This window comes from Tursiops truncatus, chromosome 18, assembly GCF_011762595.2.
Source record: "Tursiops truncatus isolate mTurTru1 chromosome 18, mTurTru1.mat.Y, whole genome shotgun sequence".
NCBI classification, from domain to species: Eukaryota; Metazoa; Chordata; class Mammalia; order Artiodactyla; family Delphinidae; genus Tursiops; species Tursiops truncatus.
Genome location: NC_047051.1, coordinates 62437297 through 62456308, shown reverse-complemented (window position 1 = coordinate 62456308; position 19012 = coordinate 62437297). Strand labels below are relative to the sequence as shown.

The window sequence follows — 19012 nt, the reverse complement described above, 5'->3', positions numbered from 1 at the left end:
AAAGGACAAATCAAAGGGTTATATCTTGTTCTTAAATAGTAAGAGGTCTTCTACTCTACCAAATTTTTACCCAGATAATTTAAAAATTTTAAGCAATTGGCCTGAGAACAAAAGAAGTGTGAAAAACGACTGAAAGATATATATATTTAAAAAGCTTATTCTCAGGGTTTTTCCTCTAATTTCCACCCCTAAAGTTAAAAGGATCTTTTGAATTTTGAGAAAAAGAAAATTTCACTTCAGGGAAAAAGTAGTGAGTTGTGGCTATAAGAAGTATAATACTTATGCCCAGAGGAAGAAATAGTTAGACATATGTGGTTTTTTTTTTTTTTTTTTCATTTTGCTTACCATATTTTGAAACAAATGATGCTAGCACTAGTTTTCCGGTGATAGAGTACATATTTCAGGTGATTTGGAGGATGGACTTCTAAGTAGAGAAATCAATGTTGGGATCCTGAGCCAGAAAGTCTAAGACACTGTCGGCCAGTCTTTTTTTTTTTTTAATTTTTTTTTAAATGGTGGTAGAAGTCACATAATATAAAACATACTATTTTAACCATATTTAACTGTACAGTTCAGTGGCACTAAGTCTTTTTGATCAATTTTAAAAATTACAAAAATAAAACAAATCCGCTTAGACCTTTATCTCAAGAAAGACATCTTTCTTTTCCTTTGGTCAAATGAATATTTGGGATAGGAGTTTTGGAAAAAAAGACCAGGACGAGCTTTTTGCATTACCTATGACCAAGAACAGGGTCCAACCTAACAAAAAACCAGTTGTATCATATGGGATTTCTTCCTCTTAAAATAATGTTCACAATTCCCCAGCAGGGATTCCTCTCTGATACTTTGCTCATTACAATCCAGCTTACAGTGGATTTAAAAACATATTCTTCTTTTTCCCACACCATCTTTATTTGCCCTTAATATTTTTGCATGCTGATACCTCTTTTGTGTTCCTTTTTATACAGTATCCAAGTTTTACCAAAAACCATACAGAAGCTTTCTGTAAACAAAAGCTTTGTGAGGAAAATCAGCATAATACTGCTGAATACATAAGTTATGATCACAGCGCTCTGACTCAGATCAAATAGCAGCAGAAAAATGTAAAGGTTAGGGAAGAGTAAAAGATCTGCCAACTTTCTATTTTTAAACATCTGGTCATTTCTTTACAGAAGAGCTGTAAAGTGGTAGCAGGGGGTACAGCATGTTTTCATTCAAAAATACAGTCCACGTTTTCATGTGTTTCCAAGTCATTTTTGTTTTATCACTAAAACATTTCACATCCCTAGAGGATCAACAATAGAAAGAAAAAGAGCCCAGAAATTTGAGTCAAATTGTGAGAAAGATGAAAAATGAATCACTAGAGCATCTAAAATAGATATGAAAGAGGCCAACTGAATGTTTGCCTTTTTATGTGCCCCAAACTTTTATGTGCCTTAATTATGATTCATGATGCCATGAATTTTTTTTAGGTCTGAGAGTTAATAATGATTTTTAATTGAGTGCTAAAGATGCTTAAATCACTTTAAAAAAATAAGCAAGTACTTAAATCATACAGATAGTTCAGGAAAATGAAGGGAGCCTTAGGACACAAATTTCATCAGCAATCTCAGATTCATAGTTGAAGGTTGAAGGTGAAGAAATCTGTATGACTACACAAATTATTTTCAGAAGTAAAACTGATGCATTAGTGCAACTGTGAGGGGCTGACAATACTATTTAACCTGTAAAATTATCTAATTTATTATTTTCCAAACTACTTGATTAACCTGTAACTTCCATATAATCAGAAACATATTTTTGAAGCGCTGTTGCCTGATAAACATTCCTTAATTAACACATGTTGTCCTAATATTTATATTCACTAGATAAATAATTTGAATTTCCATTTCCTCCAAGACCTTGACAGACACAAATTAAACTGATGGCAGATGAAAACTGGTTGTTTTGGATTGTATGTGAAATGACCTCTTCAGGCCTTTTTATTATCTTATAGCTCTCCATCAATCATGTTGTTTATGAAGTCTTCTCAGTTAAAATTTTACTGCCAACCATCCCCCCTTCTAAACTTTCTTCCAGTTCCTGTTTACGTGCATGCATTTATTCATTCTTTCATTAAGCATCTAACATATTCCAGGTAATACATACCATATTTGTTTATATTTCTGCTTCCTGGATATGCCCAACTCAAGATTTCCTGCAAATTTTTCTCCCTCCATGGAATTCCCTCTCTTTCTTCTCCATGTAACTTTCACCCATCCTTCAAGAATCAGACTGTTTCACTCAAGTTTAACTTTTGCTTCTGATCACTCCAAGTCACAGTGATCTTGACCACTAAATCTGAGTCATTCTTGTACTGCCCTATATAATTAGTACATACTCGTTACTTAACTTTCTTGTCAAATGTCTAGGAGCTTGCCCTACAAGTTGGAAAGCTCTATGTTAGGGATCCTATGAAGTATTTTTTTGCACAGCATTAAACACAATGAATATTTAGTGTTCAAAATTATGGGTAAATGGAAGAAAGAATGATTAAATGGCTGACTGACTGACAGTGAAGGAATGAATTTGACTGGTTGCCCAGAAGTCATCAAAGCATATAAATTATATCAAGGAGGTTGAGGGGAGTATATATTTCCCAAAGGGGTAAAGAAACATGGCACAAGAGACTTACTTCCGTACAGTATAATGAATACAACAGCAATGCTTGAAGTCTCAAAGGATCTGGAAGCTGATGCCTTCAGAATCTGTTGCCACAAACTCCCCTAGACCACTGCAATGGAAACTTGATCTAAACTGATGAGATGGTGTAACAGACAAATTGTTATACAGCAGGAACTTCCCCCAAACCTGCATGCTTCTTACTACAGACTAGGCAGCAGGATCCTCAAACTATACTTCCCCCCAAAAAAGGAGCTAATGGAAGACTATGGTTACATACATTTTTGCACCTGGCAAACAAAGGTGATGACAAAGCAGAAGATAGGTATTCGAGATAAAATGACAACAACAAAATATACTCACACACTCACACACACACACTCACTGCTGTCCTGCGTAATCCCAGTCTCTCTTACATAAAAGTTGGCCACATTTTTTTCCACAATCTATTCAATTCCATTGATTTTTAGCTGAGGAAAATATCTCTCAGATAACATTTAAACAACAGATTTTACTGCCTTCACAACAGAGACAAAGACAGTCGGGAGATTTGGAAAAAGCATTCATGAGGTTCGGAAGTTGATCTGGATATCTTGCTGGTTTGGACACCTCTTAAGTCAAACTGGTTAGTCTGCTGATTCATTTGTTTAAGTACAGGACTAGACTCCATCTCATGCTTTAGACCAAACTAGGCTTCACACCCACTTTCATCCACGTAGGCGTCAAGGAAAGATCTCCAAGGCAAGTGTGGACTCTTGATTTTCATATGCTTTCCTAACACATGCCATTTTCCTTTTTGTAACATGATTATATTTATAATTATTTGCTTAATGTCTGTTTTTCCCACCATAAGCCCATAAGGGCAGGGACTGTGCTGTCTTCTACATTATGTCAACGTCATTATGGTGTCAATACAATGATCGATACGTATAACGAAGGTTGAATGAATAAATGGGCATTCTGAACTCAAATTCAGGTCATTATTAAGAAATAGAACCATATAATGCAATAAGACAGTTACTAATCTCCACATGCTCATTTAATTGCTTGACTTTTAGAAGCCAAGACAGTCTGAAATGCTTGGTTGTATTTTTTTTTTTTAATTACAGTAAATTAACAAAGACTTTTCCTTGGATAATAGAAAACCTCCTCAGCCATCCTTTTGCTGTTTATGCTTGTTGTATTCCTTATATTTTCGTGAAAAGTATACTACAGTTTTAGATTATATGAGTGAAAGTAAAGCAAGGATGGATGTAGGCAAAGGGAAAAATATAATGAAATATGTGAAGGAATAAACACATTAAAAGGGGAATGAGGGACTTTTTGACAAGGTACACTATTTAGCATTTTCTGAGGAAATCACATATGTACCCCCTAAAGGCAGTCAGTCATCTGGCAGCTGAGTCTCCATCCTGGTGGATGGTTTTAATGAATGAGGGGAATGTCTCATAGCTGAATATTTTCCACCCTGAAGGACTCACTGCAGATGCTGCACCATTTAATAAAGTACATCATAAATCCGGAACACATGGATATATGCTTTCAACATTTAAGAGGAAAATGAACGTAAAATTCTATGATGAATCTGAAGAGGTGCATTTTTAATTCATTAATTGGGATAGGCTGCCATTACATTTTAAATGTTTGTGTGCTCCTTAAATGGGAAAACATGATTTTGCTAAAAAGAAGTACAGTTAATACTTGAAGGAAAATAATCCTTAACAGTAGGGAAATTTTGTAAGCAAGAACAGCAAGTCTTATATTCTACCCAGCCTCAATAATTGGTTATGAGCTTTAAACAAATGTTAGACTTACATATAGACATCTAGAGATATTTTTATATCTTTTTTTTTGTATGTTTCTGTTGGAATTCCCAACATTCATTTCAGAGTCTCATTTAAAACTCAAATGGTGACTGTGTCTCTAGGTAACATTATTCTGATACTGGGCAATAACATTTACATATGAAACTACATTTTTTCCTGCTATACAATTTTTATCCATTTCTGGGGAAAAATTGTTTTCGAAGTTTTGGGAGACTCTATTTTCCCTTTTGGCTTGTTGAAGTTCATACTAGCCATTTGATTTTGTAAACAAGCAAGAAATGATCAAAGTCTAAAAAAAATTTTAAAGGTCAAAAAATGTGACTTCTTGTGTTTTCTTTAAAACTCAACTTGTGTGGGGATTACTCCAATACGGAACCATTAATTTAAAGGTGGAAAAGAAGTCTGTATGGATTAAACATTTTTTCCTACTCTACAATATTTATCTATGTCTGTCCGGGAAAAAAATGTATTTTATAACTTTGGTGGGAAATATTTTCTCCCCCTGAAAGCTGTCTTAGAGCATTTTATAAAGTTCAAATATCAAACTTGAATCCATTCATCAGATCACACCTGTGGGTGTTTATGCTGTGATAGAGAATCGCTTTTTCCAGAATAGTAAAAGCCAGTTACTTTTCCATAATATTGTCTTTAAGGTAGCATGTGGAGTTCAGAGTAACTAATTGGTTTCATAGAACAAAACAAGATGTAGCATTATTTAAACAACTCTGGAAAACGTCGTGGTTTATATAAATGAACTCGCCATCAAATAGGTTGATGGGGGGATCGGGGGTGTGAAATACTAAAGGAAGAAAAATATTAAAAATTAAAATGCATTTTCTATTGCTATTCTTTTTACTTGAATCAGTTCCCAAGCAAGACTTCCATTTAATTTAAAGAATTCTTTAGAGTCTAACCACACTGATAGCCAGAATGAAGTGACCCCTAGAAGAAACATTATGTTTGTAATATGCTTCTATTTCTGTAACCTATTTACCTCATAAAGCCTGACAGATGACTGCACAGCACAGCCTCAAACTCATGCAGGGTTCATGGTAAAAACTCTTGTGTGAACATCACTAACATTTTATATATATATATATATATATATATATATATATATATATATATATATATTTTTTTTTTTTTTTTTTTTTTGCTGTGAGAGGTTGGTGTGTTAGAGTATGTCTTAAAAGAGGAAGTGCTTTCTCTCAACATTATGAAGGTTATAAGTTACTCTAAATGCATTCAGTGACTTTAAAATATTGCCCAGAGGATGGTTGAAAAGTAGATATTTCAGAATAAGATTATCATAAATCAAAAACTGGGAGTTCAAATGGAAGACCAAGATAACACATCACTTTATATACTAGTCATTAAAAAGTGGGCTCGATTTGAATTTTTATGTGTAGACCCAAATATGATTGCATTAATATAAATTGGTGATCTTTGATAGCATTTTCTTTTCTCAACCTATGAGACTGTTTGTGAAGGTGAATGGAGGCTACAAATTTATCAGTCAAGGAGTTCATGTGCGGGCAAAACCACTACCTCCAACCTCCTCTGATAAGAGTCAATGGCCAAGTAAACTCGGTGTTATGGATAAATATTAAATAAGGCATGGAACAGTGTTAGTACAACCTTGATCAAAATTATTTCACATAACTATCTATAAATACATAGGATAGATTTATTTTTATTATATAGGCATTTAAAATTTTGGTATGATATAGTAGATGGGTGGAAAATAGTTTGATGAGTATATATGAGATATATGAGCTTTAACTATAAAGAACTTACAAAGTAATAAGGAAGTTAATGTCTGCATTAGTCATCTTGGGAGGCCTTATACACCTTAGTCCCATGATGAAGTCACTATTAAACCAAGCATGAAACTTCTCTTTTGGAATGCTTTCAGAGCTTGGACTAACTACAGATTAGAATATTCATAGAAAGAATGCTGTGTCCTGTTAATGATAACTTCCACTTTTGCCAAGAGTTGCAAGTCATACAAAACCATTTTCATTTAATTTTTAAAGATGTGAGACTGATTTTCCTATTTGGCTTCTGCCTGGGGGCCATGCAGCAAGCTGAAGAGTTATGACCAAAGATGAGGCCTAAGGAATATGACAGCTTAGTAGATGTCTCAAGGATACCCCAAATCCAGAAATCTAAAGGTAAACATAGGCAGCAAACACTCAGTTGTCCAGAAGAAGCCATAAAATATTAATTCAGTTAATTATTGAGGGGTGGTGTCGTCACAGTAAACCAGAAAGTGTGGGGGGGGTACTTGTCTTCCTGTCGAAGGCACCCAATAAGCGCCACCCTTGAGTCTGTCTTCCTGTCTAAAACGTCTGATATTTATGTGAGCTGCACATGGACAGGTGTCCTGGATTGAAGAAAAAGTAAGAGGACTTAGGTAAAGCTTATTGAAAGCTGCATCTGTGGAAGAGTTGTATCCTGGATTTGGAGGAAAAAAATTGAGCTCTGCTGCTAAAATTGAAAAAGGATAGAAAAAATAAACTAAGGGAAGCCCTCTGTTTTAGAGATGACAGCAGAATCTCAATAAGGAAATTAACCAGTCAGTAAAGGGTAGAAGCGAGGAAAGAAAGTCCAGGTCTTTGGATTTTTTTTTTTTTAATCCTTTTCTACCAGACATTGATGTCTTCATGGCATTTGACAACGTGTATCATGAGATCCTTGTGGGCAAGTAAGCGAAACATCAGCTGAATAACAGTAACATTAGGTTGCTTCAAAACTCACTGGACAACTTGACTGCAAAAGGGGTGAAAATAGCCTTGTTGACCTAGAAGAGGTTCTAGAAAGAGAGCTCAGCCCTTGAGTTGTTCTGATCAACTTTCTATCGAATGTAATAAATGTTTACCAAATTTGTACGATACATCAAGCTGAAAAGGAAAGGTGGTATGTGTGATGAATAAACAAGAATTCCTAAAGTGCTGAAGTACTTCAAAATAAAGTGAATATTTTTAGTAAAGAATATTTAGTAAGAATATTAGTGAGAATATTTTGGTAAGAGTATTTTTAGTAAAAGACTCAGAATATATATAAATTAACACTTGTACACATGTTCAACTAATCATTGCACAAATAGAGTATGAGAAAGAGCTGATTTAATGGGGGCCAGAAAAAGACCGAGTAATTTATGTTGTAGGCAAACGCTAGATGATCCTTTACGCAATACGTTGACTCGAATTTTCTAATGCAACCAAAAGAGCAATGAATAGATTAAGATATTTCTACATCATTAGTAATTTTTTTAAAGAAGTAAATCAAATCAAGACACTTCTTTCTGACAGACTGCCAGAACTCAAAAAAACTGGCATAGCCAGCATTGACAAAAGTTTGCTTATTTCTCAAACTGAGGAGCAGTACAACGACATGCATTAAAAACCTTTAATATAGTATATATTTTTCACATTTTATAGTTACAAATTTACATTTAGGAATTTTTCCTAAAGAAATGATTATGGATGCATGCAAGCATGTTTGTACAGGGATCATTATCAGAGTGATGTTTAGGATAACAGCAAACAGAAAACAGCTTTACTATCCAATTAATAGGGAAAAGGTTGAGTAGCTTATGAAGAGGCATTTCTTTAGCGGAACACTATACAGTATAGATTTTTAAGAGCTATCATTCAAACTAGATTTTGATTTATGAAACTACAAAGAGGTTAATGATATGTTGTTGAGTGACAAAAGCAGATTACAGAAGAGTGAGTTATATGAACTCTTTTGTATCTACCTGTCCGTTTCTTGATTATCTATAATGTGATTACATTATCATGTGCATTTTATATATAAAAACTGGGTTATGTTATGCAAAAAAATGTTGACTGTGTCTAATGTTTTCTTTTGCTTTCTATTGCAAATTAGTTATTAGCATAACTAAATAGCAAAATGAACTTTAAAACAGATAAATAAGTATTTAGAGAATTGGAGACATCACATGAGACCAATGTTTAATTTTTGGTCCAGAATAACAAAGCATTTAGTTTGTTTCCTTATTATTAAACCCATATTTGAGCATGGAATAATAAAGAAAGTTCACAAAAGTTTAAGTGAGAATATAGCTCTCTGATTTTCAAAGTGCCGTCATTTTCCTTGTAGGGAATCAGGCAGGAAATTACCACTATAAGTATTTCTGGAGTGCCTGTATTGGGGCCTCACACATCTAGATTCATTCTAGGCCAAACATCAGTGTGACTTATACATACGCTTTTTTAAAATATGGGGATGGCTAAGCACAGTCATTATGAAAAAAATATATATATATATGCATATAAATGGCTGACAGAGAAGGTGTACATATTTTCAAGAAGCAACTAATTTTAAGTAAATTGTATGGAGACAAAATTTTTGGAGATCTTCTACTGTTCCAAACCGTTGCCTTGAGCAGATGGTGGTTGGAGCTGTGCTTCTGCAAGGGCAACTTGATTTGGCAAATCTTTCTCTGAACAATGCAGGGCTATGAAGGAGTGTCAGCAAATGGCAGGGCCGAGGTACAATTACCAACTGAAAGGTAATTTCTCCTGAGGTTCAGATGTTAATAGAGATATAGAGAGGGAAAACCAAACAAAGTAACCTCACCAAAATCTGAAAGGAGTTGACTCACAGAATAAAACACTAAGCATAATGACATCAGCAGAGTTTGCTTTTTCCAGATTCCAACTTTAAGTACATTTTGAATAGTAAAACACACATACCAATGTACATTATGAACATTAAAGTACTAGGGCAGTTAAACTGAACAGCAGTACAATCATCAATAGCACTTGGGAACAGGGTTTTTGTGGTGGTTAATTATTACTTTTATATTTTAATGCTTTTTTTTTTTGCTGTTTCTTTGTATTTCTACAGATACGTCCATACTTCAGGGATTTTTTTGGTAACTTTAGTATTCCTTAACAAGTCTTACTAGTGTGACACTACAAATAAACTATGGCAAAACTAACAACAACAGAAACTTAGTGTTCAAGAAACCGAGTCTCTTTTATTAGTATTAAAAAAAAAGAAAATTCCAGAAAGAATGGGGATTATGTAAGAGAGGAAAAGAATAAGACAACTTTTTCTCCACAAAATATAACTTTTCCTAAGCAAAACATTAAGAAAAAAATAGAGCCGAAAACTACAAACCCAGTTGTAATGTGCTGTGTGTTGAAGCAATCTGGTATAAATTACTGATGGAGGTCATGCACAGAGGTCATATGCACAGATGAGCTTGTACAGCAAAAGTACAAAATGGTCCTGACCTGCATCATGAGTTTTCATCTAAACCTGGTCTATGATGGCAGTCTCTACGGTAACAATAAAAGGGCTACTTTAAAACATTCAATATAACAACCTAGGAGACCTTCAAGATGGCGGAGGAGTAAGACGTGGAGATCACCTTCCTCCCCACAAATACACCAGAAATACATCTACATGTGGCATAACCCCTACAGAATACCTACTGAACGCTGGCAGAAGACCTCAGACCTCCCAAAAGACAAGAAACTCCCCATGTACCTGGATAGGGCAAAAGAAAAAAGAAAAAACATAGACAAAAGAATAGGGACCGGACCCGCACCAGTGGGAGGGAGCCGTGAAGGAGGAAAGCTTTCCACACACTAGGAGCCCCTTCGCGGGCGGAGACTGTGGGTGGCGGAGGGGGGAAGCTTCGGAGGTGTGGAGGAGAGCACAGCAACAGGGGTGCGGGGGGCAAAGCGGAGAGATTCCCGCACAGAGGATGGGTGCCGACCGGCACTCACCAGCACGAGAGGCTTGTCTGCTCCCCCGCCGGGGCGGGCGGGGCTGGGAGCTGAGGCTCGGGCTTTGGTCCGAGCGCCCGGAGAGGACTGAGGTTGGCGGCGTGAACACAGCCTGCAGGGCGTTAGTGCGCCACGGCTGGCCGGGAGGGAGTCCGGGGAAAAGTCTGGACCTGCCGAAGAGGCAAGAGACTTTTTCTTTCCCTCTTTGTTTCCTGGTGCACGAGGAGAGGGGATTCAGAGCGCAGCTTAAAGGAGCTCCAGAGCCGGGCTAACAGCGCGGACCCCAGGGACGGGCATGAGACGCTAAGGCTGCTGCTGCCGCCACCAAGAAGCCTGTGTGCGAGCACAGGTCACTGTTCACCTCCCCTCCCGGGAGCCTGTGCAGCCCGCCACTGCCAGGGTCCCGGGATCCAGGGACAACTTCCCCGGGAGAACGCACGGTGCGCCTCAGGCTGGTGCAACGTCCCACCGGCCTCTGCCACCTCAAGCCCGCCCCGCACTCCATGCCCCTCCCTCCCCCCTGGCCTGAGTGAGCCGGAGCCCCCGAATCAGTGGCTCCTTTAACCCCGTCCTGTCTGAGCGAAGAACAGACACCCTCAGGCGACCTACACGCAGAGGCGGGTCCAAACCCAAAGGTGAACCCCAGGAGCTGTGCAAACAAAGAAGAGAAACGGAAATCTCTCCCAGCAGCACCAGGAGCAGCGGATTAAATCCCCACAATCAACTTGATGTACCTGCATCTGTGAAATACCTGAGTAGACAACAAATCATCCCAAAATTGAGGCAGGGGATTTTGTGTGATTTTCTCTGTATAGTTTTGCTTTTACCATTTGTCCTAGGGGTCTGTCTGTCCTTTTTTTTTTTTTTTTTTTTTAAAATATAGTTTATAGCCCTTGTTTTCATTGGTGGATATGTTTTTTGGTTTGGTTGCTCTCTTCTTTCTTTTTTCTTTTGTTTAATTACTTTTTTATTTTTAATAATTAAAAAAATTATTTTGATAACTTTATTTCTTTTCATTTTATTTATTTATTTATTTCTCCCTTTTCTTCTGAGCCATGTGGCTGACAGGGTCTTTGTGCTCTGGCCAGGTGTCAGGCCTGTGCCTCTGAGGTGGGAGATCGGAGTTCAGGACACTGGTCCACCAGAAATCTCCCACCTCCACATAGTATCAAGGTGAAAGCTCTCTGAGAGATCTCCATCTCAATGCTAAAACCCAGCTCCACTCAACAACCAGCAAGCTACAGTGCTGGAAACCCCATGGTAAACAACTAGCAAGACAGGAACACAACCCCACCCATTAGCAGACAGGCTGCCTAAAATCATAATAAGGTCACAGACACCCCAAAACACACCACCGGACGCAGTCCTGCCCACCACAGAGACAAGCTCCAGCCTCATCCACCAGAAAACAGGCACTAGTCCCCTCCACCAGGAAGCCTACACAATCGACTGAACCAATCTTAGCCACTGGGGGCAAAAACAACCAACAACAACGGGAAGTATGAACCTGTAGCCTGTGAAAGGGAGACCGCAAACACAATAAGTTAAGCAAAATAAGAAGACAGAGAAACACACAGCACATGAAGGATCAAGGTAAAAACCCACCAGACCAAACAAATGAAGAGAAAACAGGCATCTACTTGAAAAAGAATTCAGAATAATAATAGTAAAGATATCCAACATCTTGGAAATAGAATGGAGAAAATACAAGAAACATCTAACAAAGACCTAGAAGAACTAAAGAGCAAACAAACAATGATGAACAACAGAATAAATGAAAATAAAAATTCTCTAGAAGGAATCAATAGCAAAATAACTGAGGCAGAAGAACAGATAAGTGACCTGGAAGATAAAATAGTGGAAATAACTACTGCAGAGCAGAATAAAGAAAAAAGAATTAAAAGAATTGAAGACAGTCTTAGAGACCTCTGGAACAACACTAAAATTACCAGCATTCGAACTACAGGGGTCCCAGAAGAAGAAGAGAAAAAGAAAGGGTCTGAGAAAATATTTGAAGAGATTACAGTTGACAACTTCCCTAATATGGGAAAGGAAATAGTCAAGCAAGTCCAGTAAGCACAGAGAGTCCCATACAGGATAAATCCAAGGAGAAACACATCAAGACACATATTAATCAAACTATCAAAAATTAAATACGAAGAAAAAATATTAAAAGCAGCAAGGGAAAAACAACAAATGACATACAAAGGAATCCCCATAAGGTTAACAGCTGATCTTTCAGCAGAAACTCTGCAAGCCAGAAGGGAGTGGCAGGACATATTTAAAGAGATGAAAGGGAAAAACCTACAACCAAGGTTACTCTACCCAGCAAGGATCTCATTCAGATTTGATGGAGAAATAAAAACCTTTACAGACAAGCAAAAGCTAAGAGAATTCAGCACCACCAAACCAGCTTTACAACAAATGATAAAGGATCTTCTCTAGGAAGGAAACATGAGAAGGAAAAGACCACAATAACAAACCCAAAACAATTAAGAAAATGGGAATAGTAACATACATATCGATAACTACCTTCAATGTAAATAGATTAAATGCTCCAAACAGAAGACATAGACTGGCTGAATAGATACGAAACCAAGACCCGTATATATGCTGTCTACAAGAGACGCACTTCAGACCTAGGGACACACACAGACTGAAAGTGAAGGGATGGAAAAAGATACTTCATGCAAATGAAAATCAAAAGAAAGCTGGAGTAGCAATGCTCATATCAGACAAAATAGACTTTAAAATAAAGACTATTACAAGAGACAAAGAAGGACACTACATAATGCTCAAGGGATCGATCCAAGAAGAAGATATAACAATTGTAAATATTTATGCACCCAGCACAGGAGCACCTCAATACATATGGCAAATGCTAACACCCATAAAAGGGGAAATCAACAGTAACACAATTATAGGAGGGGACTTTAACACCCCACTTTCACCAATGGAAAGATCATCCAAAATGAAATTAAATAAGGAAACACAAGCTTTAAATGATACATTAAACAAGATGGACTTAATTGATATTTATAGGACATTCCATCCAAAAACAACAGAATACACTTTCTTCTCAAGTGCTGATGGAATGTTCTCCAGGATAGATCATATCTTGGGTCACAAATCAAGCCCTGGTAAATTTAAGAAAACTGAAATCATATCACATATCTTTTCCGACCAGAATGCTATGAGACTAGATATTAATTACAGGGAAAAAATTTGTAAACAATACAAACCCATGGAGGCTAAACAATACACTACTTAATAACCAGAGATCACTGAAGAAATCAAAGAGGACACAAAAAAATACCTAGAAACAAAAGACAATGAAAAGACAACATGGGATGCAGCAAAAGCAGTTCTAAGAGGGAAGTTTACAGCAATACCTACCTCAAGAAACAAGAAACATCTCAAATAAACAACCTAATCTTACACCTCAAGCAATCAGAGAAAGAAGAACAAAAAACCCCCAAACTTAGCAGAAGGAAAGAAATCAAGATCAGATCAGAAATAAAGGAAAAAGAAATGAAGGAAATGATAGCAAAGATCAGTAAAGCTAAAAGCTGGTTCTTTAAGAAGATAAACAAAATTGATAAACCATTAGCCAGACTCATCAAGAGAAAAAGGGAGAAGACTCAAATCAATAGAATTAGAAATGAAAAAGGAGATGTAACACTGCAGAAATACAAGGGATCATGAGAGATTACTACAAGCAATTCTATGCCAATAAAATGGACAACCTGGAAGAAATGGACACCTTCTTAGAAATCCACAACCTGCCGAGACTGAACCAGGAAGAAATAGCAAATATAAACAGACCAATCACAAGAACTGAAATTGAGACTGTGATTAAAAATCTTCCAATAAACAAAAGCCCAGGACCAGATGGCTTCACAGGCGAATTCTATCAAACATTTAGAGAAGAGCTAACACCTATCCTTCTCAAACTCTTCCAAAATACAGCAGAGGGAGGAACACTCCCAAACTCATTCTACGAGGCCACCATCACCCTGATACCAAAACCAGAAAAAGATGTCACAAGGAAAGAAAACTATAGGGGAATATCACTGATGAACAAAGATGCAAAAATTTTCAGCAAAATACTAGTAAACAGAATCCAACACCACATTAAAAGGATCATACACTATGATCAAGTGGGGTGTATACCAGGAATGCAAGGACTCTCCCATATATGCAAATCAATCAATGTAATACACCATATTAACAAATTGAAGGAAAAAAACCATATGATCATCTCAATAGATGCAGAGAAAGCTTTCGACAAAATTCAACACCCATTTATGATAAAAACCCTCCACACAGTAGGCATAGAGGGTACTTAGCTCAACATAATAAAGGCCATATATGACAAACCCACAGCAAACATCATTCTCAATGGTGAAAAACTGAAACCATTTCCTCTAAGATCAGGAACAAGACAAGGTTGTCCACTCTCACAGCTATTATTCAACATAGTTTTGGAAGTTTTAGCCACAGCAATCAGAGAAGAAAAATAAATAAAAGGAATCCAAATCAGAAAAGAAGTAAAACTGTCACTGTTTCCAGATGACATGATACTATATATAGAGAATCCTAAAGATGCTACCAGAAAACTACTAGAGCAAATCAATGAATTTGGTAAAGCAGGATACAAAATTAATGCACAGAAATCTCTTGCATTCCTATACACTAATGAGGAAAAATCTAAAATAGAAATTAAGGAAACATTCCCATTTACCATTGCAACAAAAAGAATAAAATACCTAGGAATAAATAAAGAATAAAATACCTAAGGAAACAAAAGACCTGTATGCAGAAAACTATAAGACACTGATGAAAGAAATTAAAGATGATACAAACAGATGGAGAGATATACTATGTTCTTGGATTTGAAGAATCAACATTGTGAAAATGACTCTACTACCCAAAGCAATCTACAGATTGAATGCAATCCCTATCAAACTACCAATGGCATTTTTCACAGAACTAGAACAAAAAATTTCACAATTTATATGGACACATGAGACCCTGAATAGCCAAAGCAATCTTGAGAAAGAAAAACAGAGCTGGAGGAATTAGGCTTCTGGACTTCAGACTATACTACAAAGCTGCAGTAATGAGGACAGTATGGTACTGGCACAAGAACAGAAATATAGATCAATGGAACAGGATAGAAAGTCCAGCGATAAACCCACGCACATATGGTCACCATATTTTTGATAAAGGAGGTAAGAGTATACAGTGGAGAAAAGACAACCTCTTCAATAAGTGGTGCTGGGAAAACTGGACAGCTACATGTAAAAGAATGAAATTAGAACACTCATTAACACCATACACAAAAATAAACTCACAATGGATTAAAGACCTAAATGTAAAGCCAGACACTATAAAACTCTCAGAGGAAAACATAGGCAGAACACACTATTACATAAATCACAGCAAGATCCTTTTTGACCTACCTCCTAGAGAAATGGAAATAAAAACAAAAATAAACAAATGGGACCTAATGAAACTTAAAAGCTTTTGCACACCAAAGGAAACCATAAACAAGATGAAAAGACAACCCTCAGAATGGGAGAAAATATTTGCAAATGAAGCAACTGACAATTAATCTCCAAAATTTACAAACAGCTCAGGCAGCTCAATATCAAAAAAGCAAACAATCCAATCCAAAAATGGGCAGAAGACCTAAAGAGACATTTCTGCAAAGAAGATATACAGATTGCCAACAGACACATGAAAGAATGCTCAACATCACTAATCATTAGAGAAATGCAGATGAAAACTACAATGAGGTATCACCTCACACAGGTCAGAATGGCCATCATCAAAAAGTCTACGAACAATAAATGCTGGAGAAGGTGTGGAGAAAAGGGAACCCTTGTGCACTGTTAGTGGGAATGTAAATTGATACGGCCACTATGGAGAACATTATGGAGGTTCCTCAAAATACTAAAAATAGAACTACCATACGATCCAGGAATCCCACTACTGGGCATATACCCTGAGAAAACCATTATTCAAAAAGAGTCATGTACCACAACGTTCATTGCAGCTCTATTTACAATAGCCAGGACATGGAAACAACCTAAGTGTCCACTGACAGATGAATGGATAAAGAAGATGTGGCACATATATACTATGGAATATTACTCAGCCATAAAAGGAAACAAAATTGAGTTATTTGTAGTGAGGTGGATGGACCTAGAGACTGTCATACAGATTGAAGTCAGTCAGAAAGATAAAAATAAATACCATATGCTAACACATATATATGGAATCTAAAAAAAGTAAAAATAATGGTTCTGAAGAACCTAGGGGCAGGACAGAAATAAAGACGCAGACCTAGAGAATGGACTTGAGGACACGGGGAGGGGGAAGGGTAAGCTGGGACGAAGTGAGAGTGTGGCATGGATATATATACACTACCAAACGTAAAATAGATAGCTAGTGGGAAGCAGCCACATAGCACAGAGAGATCAGCTCAGTGCTTTGTGACCACCTAGAGGGGTGGGATAGGGAGGGCGGGAGGGAGACGCAAGAGGGAGGAGATATGGGGATATAGGTATACGTATAGATGATTCACTTTGTTATACAGCAGAAACTAACACACCATTGTAAAGCGATTACACTCTAGTAAAGATGTTAAAATAAATAAATAAATAAACAAACAAACAAATAAATAAATATATATATATAAAAAACAACCTACATGTATCTGTCCTTGATTCAGATTTGGATCCGCAAAACTAGTCACCCATCCATCAACAAATGTATATTGATCATGTAAACAAGTCACTGAAGGTATACTAAGCCATGCGCAAGTTCCTTACCTTAATAGTCTGTAATAGTGGTGATAAGACACGTACACAAATAACTGTAATATAACCTACAAGTATCATAGCAGAGATCTAAATAAGCATTCTGATAGTTTGGAAAAGGAAGAGATTAGTTCCAGAACAATACAATAATCTACTGTTGGCACAGAAATCATCGGGAGCCATTGCAATATTGGGGACATAGCCTGTAGAATCATAAGATGCCCAGTTTCGTACGACAGTCAGCCAGCATATGTGAAACACTTTGGTCACTGAAGTGATAACTGGTTTTCCTTTATCATCTCAATTTCCACATGCTTTAGGTTCTCTGCCAAAGCCACCTATTTTCTTTTTCCTGTCTAAGATTTTTAAAAATTTAATGTTTCTACAGAATGGTATGATTACATCCACAAATTTCACTGAATTACTGGTTTCATCAAAATAGCAGAATGTGCAGTTTGTTGAGAAAATAAGCCTTTGCAGGTCACCCTTAGATATAGGGAAGAGGTACAGATCACGCTTTAAAGGAGCTGCTTGATGCGACCATGACAAACGCCTAGAAGAAGCAGAAAAGTAGACTGCGGTTATCAAATGACAAATCTTTCCCCGTGGGTCTGGGAAGAAAGGACACCTTTGACTTCTCACCGGCTGCTCCTGAAAATTCAAGACGAGACAGGTGCTCAGCAGAAAGTGAAAGCTTTATTCTCTCTCACAAAGTTATCTTTATTATAAAGTACCACGAATACCCAAGACAGAGTAATCTTAGCGACAGCTAGTACACGTTTTAAGTGAGGGGGGAAAGCCTATATTGAAATTCTGTAAAAAGGGCTATTTGTTCCCTTAATTATAACTGTAGCCCCATGTAAATCTCTTTGTTTCCTTTCCAAACCTGGTGAATAATACGGTTATTAGATTTACATTTACTGAGCACTACCAATGTGTTTCCAACCACAAAAATTGCTTCGATTACCCTGTGCCGAGTGGAAAGACACAAAACAGTTCTTTAGCAAAAAGCCAGAGGTTATATTTTTAAACTGCATGGGTGAAAAAAAAAATACAATCCTCCATGCCTCCTTATTATAGATAGCAGTGATTGACAGGCTGTATTAAAGTGAGGAGCCTTGAGAAAACTGTGTTATAAATTGAGAGCAACAAGTGAGTAATTTGTGTCTAAATGTTTCATAAGTCATCCAATCAATGCTAACCCATTTCTCCTTATTAGGATCTAGAGATATCCAACCAAAGTTTTAAAAATTAAAAAGTGATAGGCAGTGCACAAGAAAATGAACAGCATAATTTATTTGATGCCGTTTTAATGAATTCAATTTACTTTTTTATTTTTGCCAGTGTTGAGTTCAACAGTAGATGATAAGTCTTGGCTATTATTGTAAATATATATTGTAAATATATATATATATAGTATATATATTGTATATATATATTGTATATATATACATATACATATACATATGTATATATATTGTATATACATATACATATATATATATTATATATATTGTATGTATATATATACATACAATATATATACATACAATATACATACAATATATACATATATTGTATGTATATATATATACATATATATGTATATATATATTGTATATATATTGTATATATATATACAATATATATTGTAAAGATATATTTACAATATATAAATATATTGTAAATATATCTTTTGCGCTCAAAATTACTTACAAAATACTAATCAGGCTTATTTCCTGCTCAGTTCTGTTAGCTTAGCCCTTGAAAGCATAGTTCCTAAGATTTAGAGACAGTTTTTGAATAGTCAAGCCCTTCCTATGGCACTGGGAAATTAAATTTCATTCCTCTCCTGCTATTGCAGAATGCTTATTCCATCAGCAGTAATTTAATTAGGGGCTATGTGTTCTGAAAATATAAGTATTTCTTT

At 36.4% G+C, this 19012-nt stretch overlaps 1 protein-coding gene across 1 annotated transcript in view; it reads right to left on the bottom strand.

Moving 5' to 3' along the window:
- The window catches only part of GPC6 (glypican 6), a 1080872-nt gene that overhangs the window by 466680 nt on the left and 595180 nt on the right, over positions 1–19012 (bottom strand). The window lies entirely within an intron of this gene.